At 51.1% G+C, this 12,828-nt stretch overlaps 1 protein-coding gene across 3 annotated transcripts in view; it reads left to right on the forward strand.

Moving 5' to 3' along the window:
* The first annotated feature begins 723 nt into the window (after positions 1 to 723).
* Positions 724 to 12,828, forward strand: part of ASAP1 (ArfGAP with SH3 domain, ankyrin repeat and PH domain 1) — a 350,408-nt gene continuing 338,303 nt past the window's right edge. For all 3 annotated transcript variants that reach the window (XM_079901274.1, XM_079901276.1, XM_079901277.1), the window contains exon 1: positions 724 to 977. The gene's annotated coding sequence lies outside the window, so the exon portion shown is untranslated. The remainder of the gene's footprint in view (positions 978 to 12,828) is intronic.

Here is a 12,828-nt window from a genome sequence, read left to right on the forward strand (position 1 = left end):
TAGAAAAAAGGCAAAGTCCAGATTCCAACCCGGATCAGGGTCCAAAGTCCATACTGTTACTGTGCATACTATTTCTATACTATCCTGACCCGGAAAGGTCCTAGCCCCTGGCACTGGGCAAATAATGAGGAAATTAGCAAAGCGGAGCCGTGAAAGGGGGCAGCCAGGTAAAGTCATTTATTTTATGAAAAAATAGGGGAAACGGCCAGGAGATTGCAAGTTCATTCTCTGCAGGATGGGAGAGAGGCCAAGGTCCTTTCCTGGTGTCCGGGGACTTACAAAGGCACCTCCCAAGGCCAAGGTTTTGTCGGGACAAATCCCACCCGTTCTACCTCTGAGCGAGGAGAAAGCAGGCCAGCGGGGGTGTGGGGCCGAAAGGGGTAGGATGCCCGACCCCGGCCCAGCTCGCACGCCGTTGTCTGGTGTCCGAGACCCCGCCTGCCCCGCGCGCGGCATCGGAGAGCCAGCCCAACGCCCCTCCTAAGTGCCGGCGGGCCAAGGGTTAAGCGAGGCGGGAGCCCCCGGCGTGGGGCGGCCCCCGGGCCGAGAATGCTTAGTCAGGATTCCGATTTCCTGTCGAAGTGTTTGGATTTCCTGAAGCCCGCGCCCTCCGCCGCCGAGCGGGATCGTCCGAGCCGCGCGCCTCGCTGCGGCCTCCTCCCCTCGGCACATGGTCGCCCGCCCCTTCCTGCGCCGCGCTCGGCTCCCGCGCCTCGCCGCCGCCGCCGCCGCCGCCGCCGCCGCCGCCGCCGCCGCCGCCGCCGCCGCCGCCGCCGCCGCGCACTCTGCGTTCGGGCAGCCCCCGGCCCGCGCTTCCCGCCTCGCCGGCTGCTCCGGCCGCCGCCCGCTTTCCGTTCCGAGAGCCGCGATCGGCCGGCTGAGGGGAGCCGGGGCGCGGGCGTCTGCGCTGCCGCCACCGCCGAGGAGCCGGCGCCGAGCCCGCGATGGAATAATGCCCAGCGGCCCGCCCGGTCCCGGTGAGTTGCGGGGCGCCTGGACGGGCTCGGCGGGGCCGCGCGGGGTCGCCCCGGGTCGTCGGCGCCCCCTGCCCGGCCCCCGCGCGGAGAGGCGCCGGCACGGGGCGCCGGGAGGGTCCCGGCTCTGTTCGCGGCCGGGTGCCCGGTGCGCGGGGAGGGCGCCGGCCGCGGGGTCCTCAGGGCCGGGCTCAGACGTCCAGGGGGGTCTGCGCCCCCGAGGCGCGGGGTGGGACGGGTGGCGCCGCCCCGGGGGTTTCGCGCGCCCTCCCGGAGAGGGGCCGGGGCCCCGCCGTTGCGGCGCCCTCCCGGCCGGAGGCGCGGGCGCCGGCCGTGGCATTGTCTCGGGCGCGGCGGAGGAAAGTTCCCCGCCGTTTCGGGAACGGCCGGCCAGGCCCCGCGGCCCCCGGCCCCGGCTGGGGCTCGGCGCTGCCAGGCAGGCCCCAGGCCACTTAATTTCAGCGAACGGAACTTGAGGAAAAAATTCCCACCCGGGGTTGGGGTTTGTTCACGGGAAGGTAGGGACGTGGCTTGTGTTTTTTTGCTTGTACCATTTGGGGACCTGCTGCATTTTCTGAGAGCGACATGAAGTTTCAAAGAAAAAAGAAACTCGCTGGCGTCTGGTGTTCTGCGGTTTCCTACATCCCGAGAGTTCTTCTCGGGCATTCCTAAAGCGGTTTCCTTCAATAATTTATTTTTCCACTAGAGCAGGGGGATGGAGAGCCAACTTCAGACCATCCTCAGCGTGACCTCAGCTTTACCTGCACTAATCAGAAAGAACAAGAACTTTCTTCTACTTTTTTACCCGTAGACTCGGTCAGTTTGTGTTAGCAGAATGGGTTCTGGGATGACAGCAGGGCATGGATTGCTGAGAAATGTTTGGGGATTGTAAAACATAATTCAATATTGAGGCCAGTTTTATCTATCAAACTTCAGCCCAAGGCCTTTCCGTTTTGCAGTTGGAGGAAGATGCAGGAAGAGAAGATGCAGGTCTTCTGGAAGCATCAAATCTTTGAGAATAGTTGTCGCAGTCCCTTCTTGTTATACAGCCGAGGCCTAGAGAGGTGAAGTGACTTACGTAAAGTGATGTGGCCAGGCTTCAGACTCCCCGTCCAGTGCTCATTTCACTAATGTCAGTTTATGGTCTGTCAGCCATGAAATGTTGGGAAATACGCCTTCCTGGCATTATAACCTTCATCGTTTCAGTGCCCTCTCTTGTTCTATCTTGTTTGTTATTGCTGCTGTTTTTTGAGATATGCAGTTATCTGAAACTGCATATTTTGAGACAGAGTTAAAAGGAAAAAATTCCCTAACCCCTACTGTTCAGCCACTAAATGGATTTGAAATATAAAATGGGTGGCTTCTTATATAGGAATGACTTTTCTCTATTCCCATTCTTCTGTAAAAAATAGAAACTCCCAGGTCCAAAAAAGGGCAGTATCTTAGCACATAATGTACCGTATGATGTTCTCTAGACATGATTTCCAGCCCTCCTGTATCTTTTGAGCTAGGCAGCCCATCTATTTTTCTCCCTACGAGAGCTCCGAATGGCTGGTTTTTCATTTTTAGTATGTGATAACGTTGGAGACGAAGGACTTTTTCTAAAGCTTGCCATTTGGTGAAGGAAATTGAAATTCTCTCCACCTCCCCACTCCTCACCAGCCACAGTGAGCCAGATTTTGCAAAATCAGTCGAAGGCTTGCAGGCCCCCAAATGAGTGTGTGCAGACAAATGGGACCCTCCCTCACCCTTCCTGAGGACCCGCCTCCCTGTGGGCCATCTCCATGCTGCACCCAGGTGGCTGAAGTCTAGAGGAAAGAAGGGAACCTGTATAACCTGGAACATTGTTGTTTCTGCATTTTCCCTCCAAGTTCTCAGTGGAATATGACTGGATCCTGTGGTCCCATTCTCATTTTCCCCTCCTGTGTTTCTTCTTCCCATTTCTTTCCCAGCCACTATATCTGCATGGGTTGGAGAACAGGTCTTTTCTATGGGATGCATGAATGATCCCCATGTAAGCAATAGTAACAGCGATCGCTAGCATTTATTGAGCACTTGCTATATGCCCTGGATATGTTACCTCCTGAGAAGTCCCAAGGAGGAGAGGGAGCTGCTTCCGGAACCTTGACCAGAAAGGACAGCACTTTTCAGATTCATCTGGAATTTGAGTCATTCTTTCATTTTTCTATTGCACGTTTGCTAAGTGGCTCCCCTGTGGAAGGTGCCAGTTGTGCAAAGGTGAATAGGGCCCTGTGTTCAAGGCCTTCCATTTCCAGCCTCATCTTTCAGTGTCAGCCTCGCACTTTTTCTCTTTCAATGAGTCAGTTCAGCAAACCTGTACTGAGCACCTGCTTCATGCTAAGCATTGTGTGAAGTCCTGGTGATACAATGATGAACAAGATAGGCCCGGTCCCACCCTCATGGGGCTGGCATTCCATTGGAGGAGCTGGGCAAAAATAAAGAAGCAGGTAACTTCTAACAAATGAAAGATTGTGATTCTTGTTATCAAGGAAGCACACACAAGGGATCCACCCGATTACCAAAGTGAAGTGGGGTGGGGTGTGTGTGTGGGAGTTCTAGTTTTGCCAGGAAAAGGCCTCTCTGAGGCTGAAGAATTGAGAAGAAGCAACTGGCCAGGCAGAGAGGTTGCAGGAGAGAGTGCGTTCCAGGCAGAAGGATTAGAATGTGCGAAGTCCTCTGTGCACAGAAGAGCTTAATGTGTTCCTGGGAGTGAGGGGAGTCGGGGCGGGATGGGGAAAATGGCACAGCGTGCGGTTTTAGAGGGAGGCAGGGGCAGATCACACCGTGCTGCGGGCAGTCCCCCCATCAAGTGCAAAGGGAAACTTGGATGAGTTTAGGCTCAGGAGTGGGGTCTGATTGGCATTTTTAGGAGATTACTTTTGCTGCTTTTTTTTTTTTTTTTTTTTTTTTTTTGGCGGTACGCGGGCCTCTCACTGTTGTGGTCTCTCCCGTTGCGGAGCACAGGCTCCCGACGCGCAGGCTCAGCAGCCATGGCTCACGGGCCCAGCCGCTCCGCGGCATGTGGGATCTTCCCGGACTGGGGCACGAACCCGTGTCCCCTGCATCGGCAGGTGGACTCTCAACCACTGTGCCACCAGGTGCTTTTTTATAAGAGTGGATCGCAGCGGGCCGAGAGTGGAAGCAGGGAGACCAGTTAGTAGGCCACTGCAGTAATAGGAAAGATGAGGGTGGCTTAGATCAGGGTGGAACCTCCATCAGTGCCAGTAGAGGTGGAGAGAAGTGAGTGCAACCTGTTTGGTTGGATCTTGATGAAATTTGGTGATGGATTTAATGAGGTTGGGGCAGGCAGAAGGACTCAAGGATGACTCTTGGGTTCTAGTTTGAACAGCTGGGTGTCATTTGGAGAGACAGGGAAGACTTTGGGGAAACGTGTGCCTGGAGACAGGTTCCACGAGGGCCGTTCTGAGCTTGAGATGTCTGCGAGGCATCCAGGTGGAGATTTCAGGCAGACACGACTCTGGACCTCAGAGGAGACTTAGGGACGAGAGGCACCAACGTGGAAATTATCAGCCTGCAGCTGAGCTACCAAAATGCTTGCTGGGACGTGTCCTGCTGTTTCATCTCTCTGAGGGTCTGCTGTGTTCTTCCTCTTGCCTGGGACTTTGTTCCTCTCTCCTGGGCTACCTCCTGCTCATCCTGTAAAATATACCTGCGTCTTTAACTCCTTGAAGGTGCCTCTAGCTCCCTCTCCCACTCTCAATCCCTGTGTTTACCGTCACCATAGTGTTCAATTGAAGTTACCTTTTTATAGTATCTTATATGAAAAGAAGTATGAAATTTTATATGAAATTTGTATGAAATTTTATAGTATGAAAAATTTGCTGCAGGGCCTGACATGTGGTAAGTGCTCAACAGATGTTAGCTGTCATCATCATCATCATTATTGATGGCAGTGATAGGCATATAAATAAAAATTACATTATATTAGGATCAGTCTAATGATAAATGGTGTATTAGTTTCCTCTTGCTGCTGTAACAAATTCCCACAAACTTAGTGGCTTAAAACAACACAAATTTATTCTCTTTCAGTGCTGGAGGTCAGAAGTCTGAAATGAGTCTCACTGGGCTAACCTCAAGGTGTGCTCAGGACTCTGTTCCTTCTGGAGGTCTAGGGAACAATCTGTTTATTCCCTTGCTTCTTCCAGCTTCTAGAGGCCTCCTGCATCCCTTGTCTCTTGACCCCTTCCTCTATCTTCAAAGTCAGCAGTGTTGGTCCTCGTCCTTCTCGTTCTGCCATCTCTCTGGTTCTTTCCTCTCTTCTGCTTTTAAGGACCCTTTTGATTACATCAGGCCACTGTATAATCTAGAATAATCTCCCAGTTTTAAGGTCAACTGATAAGTAACCTTAATTCCATCTTCAGCCTTAACTCCTCGTTGCTGTGTAACCCATGTAGCCGAACACATTCACAGGTCCTGGGGGTTAGGACGTTGACATCTTTGCAGGCTGGTAGGGGAAGCCTGGTTATGGGGGTCTGGGGAGAGGCCGCTAACCCAGTGGGCGAGGGGAGGCCAGGGAAATCTTCCTGGAGGTAGCGGTACCCCGGTGGGAGTCGGTCTCTACTTGTAAACTCACTGCCCTCCCAAATGTTCATTCCCTCATTGAGGTTTATTCATTCCTTCATTCAAGCTCTGCTTGATGCCCGGCTTTCTGTGAGGAGTTGGAGTCGAGGGTTCATTTCTCTGTGCATCCTTCAGGCTGCAGGCCAGGTTGCTCGCTCGGCAGCCCAGGACACTCACTTTTCTCACCCCACCTCAGGAATCAGTTAAACTCGTCAACCCATGATCACCCTCTCCCAGCCCACGTACCCCGTATCCACTCCCAGGAAGGGGTGGGGTCTGAGGGGGTCGGTCCTCTCTTTAAATGTCGGCTGTGGTTGATTTGCGGGCACAGTGTGAATCCCAACACATGTGCCTTTTGTACAGCTAAGACCTTGGGTCCCGAGCCACGGCTAGTGTCCCCAGCCTCAGCCAGCTCTGTCCCCAAAGCAGGCCACTGGCCACAATTGAGTTCAGGAGAAGGCGTGTGATTTGATCAGGACAAATCCATCTGAAGCATGAGGGGAGAAAAACAACCCCAGGGCCTGGCCTCCCGTGCTTTGTGGCAGGGGGCCCCACCTTCTGAGAATAAGGGAAACGCAGCACGATGTGATGTGTAGTCGCGTCGCTGTGAGGGGGTGATCAAGACCAGCTTTGGGACGCCTCTCCGTTATTGGGAGAAGATGGGCTCCTGCCCCCAGATGCTCCCCAGAAACAGATGGCGTCCCGAGACCTTCAGCACTTTGGGGGGACCCCATCAGCTCTGCTGGCTACCCAAGCACCGGGTTGCAGAGACCGAGGTCCCTTGCTGCCTGGGCTTTCCCTGCCAGCCCCCATCCCTTGGAAATGCCACCAACTAGCTGGCCTTGTAATATTTTTGGCGTTTCCTCTTCCTCTACCTCTCTAAGTCAGGAAATGCGAAAGTGCACTGAGTTAGAAAACCAGAAAAGTGAGCAAGCAACGTCTTTCCAACGGAGGGTTCCCAGGTGGAGTCTGGGTAGACCTGGGATTGGAGAAGTGTGCCTGTCAGCACTTCCCCCAGATGCGGCAGGGGTTCCGGGGAACCAAGCCAGTCCCGGTCGTCATGGGCAGGACAGGAAGGAGAGAGGCAAGCCCCTGTGTGGTTTCTGGGCAATGGCTTGTCTGTCCCTCAACAGGGCTCACCATGAGTTTTTCCGGCAAGGCTTCTGCCTTTATAGAACCCTGCCTGTGTAATGATACTGGTGCCTGTTTCATCGTAGTTTCGCATTGAAATAATTATCCTTTCGAGTAGAAACACAGAGAGAGTGCTCCAGTGAAAGACTGTGATATATGCAGCTTGTCCTCAAATGGTTCAGAAAATAATTATATGTATTTTCTGAATACATAAAAATTATATGTGAGTGAGAAAAAAAGGAAAAAGCAAATGGAGTAAAATATTAACCACAGGTGAACGTGGGTAAAGGGATGTGTGTTCCTTGTACTATTCTTACTCTTGAAATTTCCCACGAAAAAGATTTTTGCAAATGGAAGCGGGAAGAAAAAAAGAGGGCTCAACATTCCATTGTGATTGTGACCTTGGTAGATGCAGGATGGCCCAGAGGAAGCCAGAAGATTCTGGGGTCTGCTACTGACCCGCCTTCCCTCCCATCCTCACACTTTCTGTACTGAACTGAAATAATGTAGGAAAAGCGTCCCGCACAAGGAGTCCAGAAATGGGAGCATCAGTTGCTGCTATGCTGTGTGGAAACGTGTTTGCTGCTATGGTTGCCTCCCCTTCAGACTGCGCGTCTTGAGGGGGAGGGGTGGGGGGTCTGGGTTACTCCTCTCCTCCCCTTGTGCCTCTCCTCCCTTGGGCACAAGCAAAGGGCAGGCACTGACTGGGCAGGGAGGGGCTGAATGAAGTCCATTGGCTTCTGGTGCCCAACTGTGTTGCCACATTTGTTGGATTTTCTCATCGTTGAGTTTTTATTTCTAATGACTCTCCATTGAACTTCTAGAAATTCTCTTTGGTTGTCTTTCAGATCATCCTGGCTTTCAATCCTTGGGTCTTCTTCTTGCGTGAGAATTTCTCATTCTTATTTCGTATCTTTGTTTTAAATACACTGACGTTCTTTGTTCAGGCGGCCCTGTTATGTTAACACTTGAGGAACCACTTCTCCCATTTTCTGCATCTTCTGATTTGCGGGACATCGTGGCTCATACCCGGGGAGCAGAAGTGGCTTTACAGAGCGGTTTTGTCCTTCCGCCGAGGCTCCAAGAGTTTCCTGAGTCCTGGGCACGTTTCTGTGGTAGCTACTGGGCTCAAGACTTTTAACCCCAGTCCAGTGCTGTCTGTTTGGACCCTTCACCCATACTTAGGGCCTCAAAGTTTGCACAGAATCCTTTTTTTCCACCATCCAGACCCTGAGGCAGAACAAGCTTTCTTGCCGTTTCTCTGCATTGGAGAGAGGAGTAGTTCAGGCCCACTTTCAAAAGAGTCTAGGACCCCTTTGGGGTCCTGGCCTTGTAGAGGGATCTCAGCTCTCCTGTCCTGTAGGCACCAACTGGAAACCAGCCGGCTTAATACATTCAGTCTTCTTTTGCAGACGAGGAAAAGAAAGAACATTTACAAAAATGTAAAAATTGCCATTTTGAGAAAAGAAAACCAGAATCCTTATCAGAACACTAGCAATAAGAAGATGTGATTCAGATCCGCAAGCACTCGCTGAGCCCCTCCTGTGTGTTCACCCTGCAGAGCCGGGGTTGGGGGACAGGTATGAGCTGGGCCTTAAAATGCCTGTTCATCTTCTCAACCCCCAGTGCAGAGAAGACAGTAAGCATTTAGGAAGGAAAGAATTGTATGTACTGAAAAAGACAAATACTGATGCAGAAGACAGAATAAAATAATGGTAAAGAGCACTGAATTGAGACTCAGAAGTCCTGAGTTCTAGTCCGGAAATTGATATTGACTAGTTACGTGGCCTTTAGGAGCGGTCACTTACCCTCCTTTGGAACCGCCCTTCCTCACCTGTGTCAAGGTGGTGATAACTCTGTCCTGACCCTCCTCCCTGGCAGGTCGCAGTGAGATCATGAATGTGGAAGGGGGGAGCCACAGAGGGTGAGGGGTCTTTCTTCAAGGCGGAAGGGACCACGTATCCTTCAGCGACACCTTGTTTTGGAGACTCCCTCCACCCCGCCGCCTCACCACCGTGGGCACTGGGTTTTCCGGGGAAGAGCTGCAAGCATTTCAGGTCCTCAGAGCTTGTGTAGACTAAGGGGTTGGCGTCTGGGCAGTAGTTGGGCCCCGGGGTGGCTGAATGGCTCCTGTCTCATGTGATGTTCTTTCCCCTGGAAGTTCCACCCAGACCCCGCAAATGAGGGCTGAGCTGCAGCTGGGAACCCCTTCGGGATGGAGTTTGTGCGTCGCGTTGCCTTGGTGATCTTTGAGCTGCTGTTCTCTGAGGCTGCTCCTCTGGACGGTGGAACTCGTGATCTCTCTGGGGTTTGTCCTTTGGCCAGATCACTCTTTCGTGCCTGAGTTGATGTGGTGGGTGTAGGTGGGAGCATTTGTCATGAAGCAACAGGAAAACCACTGGACTTGGAATCAATAACGATAGCTAATATTTATTGTATGTTCATACACGTTGAGCACTATTTTAAGCAGCTTTCCTACATGAGTTCATTAATCCTCATACTAACCCTATGAAACACGCACTCTTTTTCTCCCATTTTATGGAGGAGGAAACTGAGACACACACAGACTAACTAACTTTCCCAAGGTCATGTACCTCATAGGTGGCGAGATTTTAAGCAAGGAGTCTGTGTTCAGTGCCCACACTCTCGACTGTGATGCACTATTGCCTCTGAAGACTTGAATTTGAATTCCATGCCCTAATTCCTCATGTGGTCTTGGGGGAGTCTGGCCCTCACCTTTCTCTTAGCTTTTCTGAGCTGCTGCTTCTGTAAATGTTGAAAAAGCTTGCAGGCTTTTAAAAAAGGTGTTAAATAAAGCAATATATACAGAAAGTGGCCAAGTGCCAGGCACATAATCAGGTCTAAATAAAAGCGAGTAGGTTCCAAACGGGAGGAAAAAACAAATAACAAATTCAGTTTGAAGAGTCTCCCCTGCACAAACTTTTCCTGTATACCCTGCTCTGTGCCAGGCACCTAGGATACAAAGGTGAAAACTCAAGGTCCGTGGGCTAGAATATCTTATAGTTGATTAGAAGAGAAAGATGTGAAACTGTTCATAATTTTGAACTGATGTCCGTCCTCACCACAGGAAAGTTATGCAGGAATAGCCATGAGTGTGCGGGGAAGGAAGAGTGATCCCAGTGGGGTGGTCAGAGGAAGGTTTGGGGAAGAGGTGCTCTATGAACTTACAGTCCAGGATGGGTAGGATCTCAGTACATGGAGAGAGTGGGTATCCAAGGCTGAGAGTAGCTGGCTCACAGTCTTTGTGATAGGAATGTGGTAGTTATTTTTTTTGGAGGCCTAAGGAGAACATTTGTTCAAGAAGGAAGGTAAAAACTCTCAGTTACTATACCATGGCATTCGGGGGTCTCTCACTGGAATGCAGGCATCCCTGCTATTTCCTATCCCTCCACTGTCACGGAACTCCTGATCCAGAAAAGCAAACTGTGGTGTTTATAGACCTTCCAGTAATAGCCTTTCGCCAGTTTCCTCTCCTAGGACAGTTACTTCCTCAGAACTAAAATAGAACCGCTGAAGGGTGGAGATGTGGGATATTTGCAGATTAGACTCTGTTTAACGGTGTACTTCGGAGGCGAGCGGGTGAGAAGTTGTAGAAGACACTGTTGGTTGCTTATCCAACACCCTTTCCCCTTCTGCTTTGCTGACAGAACATTGATCTTTAGAAGCCCACCTTCCAGGACCTTTAAGGGAGGTCAGTCCCAGCCCCAGGGGTGAACCACAGTGGTCTTTTCCCCCTTGGAAGTCATTGGTTTAGGCATGGGCATGTGACACAGCTCTGGTTATAAAATATGCAGGGGAATTTGCTGGGAGGATGGGGAAATATTTTTCTCCATCTTAAAAGGAGACATTTTGAAAGAAACAGCCTCTCTTCTGCTATGGGACATAGTAGGGTTGACATGTGATACCCGGCACTGTGGCAACCATCTTGGGGTCATGAGGGGCCTTGCTTAGGGAGAACATGTTGAGTGTGTCTGAGCAGAAAGATGGAAGGAACAAGACACTGAATACCCTACCCTGAGACGACTTTGAGTTGACTCTTCTGTTATTGTAGCCCATACCCACCAAAATAATACTAATACTCAAGGGAATGCCCACCTCACATAACATCTAGATGATTCTGGGGCTACTATATGCTCCCCTAATCACCCTATGCTGAGCCCACCATCCTGTTTGAAACCACCACTAACTTGTACATGTTTATGCCTTTGCAGTCTTGCTATTTTTTCTACCCGGATTGCCCTTTCCCTATCTTCTCCACCAGCCAAAAATCCAACTTACTCTTCTTTTTTTTTTTTTGTGGTACGCGGGCCTCTCACTGTTGTGGCCTCTCCCGTTGCGGAGCACAGGCTCCGGACGCGCAGGCTCAGCGGCCATGGCTCACGGGCCCAGCCGCTCCGCGGCATGTGGCATCTTCCCAGACCGGGGCACGAACCCGTGTCCCCTGCATCGGCAGGCGGACTCTCAACCACTGCGCCACCAGGGAAGCCCAACTTACTCTTTTTTTTAAAAAATTTTATTGAGGTATAGTTGATTTACAATGTTGTGTTAATTTCTGCTGTACGGCAAAGTGATTCACTTATACATATTCTTTTTCATATTCTTTTCCATTATGGTTTATCACAGGATACTGAATAGAGTTGCCTGTGCTATACATTAGGATCTTGTTGTTTATCCATCCCATGTATAACAGTTTGCAACTGCTAACCCCAAACTCCGAGTCCTTCTCTCTGCGCACCTCCCCCCCCCACCCCTTGGCAACCATCTCCACGCCCCCCCCACCCCTGGCAACCACAAGTCTGATCTCTACGTCTGTGAGTCTTTCTCTTTTGTAGATAGGTTCATTTGTGTCGTATTTTAGATTCCACATAAAAGTGATGTTGGGCTTCCCTGGTGGCGCAGTGGTTAAGAATCCGCCTGCCGATGCAGGGGACACGGGTTTGAGCCCTGGTCCGGGAAGATCCCACATGCCGTGGAGCAACTAAGCCCATGCGCCACAACTGCTGAGCCTGCGCTCTAGAGCCCATGAGCCACAACTACTGAGCCCATGCATCGCATCTACTGAAGCACGCGTGCTCTAGAGCCTGTGCTCGCAACAAGAGAAGCCCGTGCACCACAATGAAGGGCAGCCCCCGCTCGCCGCAGCTAGAGAAAGCCTGCACGCAGCAACGAAGACCCAACACAGCCAAAAATAATAAATAAATTTTTAAAAAGTGACGTCATGTGTTATTTGTCTTTCTGACTTACTTTGCTTAGTATGATAATCTCTAGGTCCATCCATGTTGTGCATGGATGGTATTGTTTCATTCTTTTTTATGGCTGAGTAATAGTCCGTTGTATAAATGTACCACATCTTCTTTATCTGTTCATCTGTCCATGGACATTTAGGGTGTTTTCGTGCCTTGCCTGTTGTAAATAGTGCTGCTAGGAACATAGAGATGCGTGTATCTTTTCAAATTATAGTTTTGTCTGGATATATGCCCAGGCATGGGATTGCTGGACCATACAACTTACTCTTTAAAGAATGGCCCAAATGCACTTTCTCTGTGAAGCCCTTCCTGATCCTTCTCGTTGTAATCCATTATTTTAGTCTTTGAGCACCCATAACACCTGTTGCCCCTCCCGTGCTCCCTCCCCACCCACACCCTCATTCTTTATTATGTGCCAGCTGTGTGCCAGCTGTGGTGTTGTACACTGGCATTGTCCTTCCTGAATGCGGGCAGATGTGTGCAGCAGATTGTGAGCCAGTGTGGTTTGTGCGGTCCCAGGGGAACATAAGGTATCACCAGGTGCTTGTGAAGGGGCACCTGACCCCACTCTGCAGGGAGGGTCGGAGGAGACTTGCTACAGGGAGGAATCCTTGAGCTGAATCTTAAGTAATGAATAGGAATTAGCCAGAAAAAGAGTGGAGGGAAGAGAAGGAAGTTCCAGGTGCAGGGAACCACCTCAGCAAGGAGGTAGATGGTGCAAATAGCACGGTTTGCGCTGGGAACCGAGTGACTCATCATCAGTGAACCTGATATTTCAGGTGGGATGCACTGAGGCCCGAGGGGAAGGCAGGAGCCACATCCTGAAGTTTGGACTTGATCTTGAGGCTGTTGAG

This window comes from Stenella coeruleoalba, assembly GCF_951394435.1.
Source record: "Stenella coeruleoalba genome assembly, chromosome: 17".
NCBI lineage: Eukaryota > Metazoa > Chordata > Mammalia > Artiodactyla > Delphinidae > Stenella > Stenella coeruleoalba.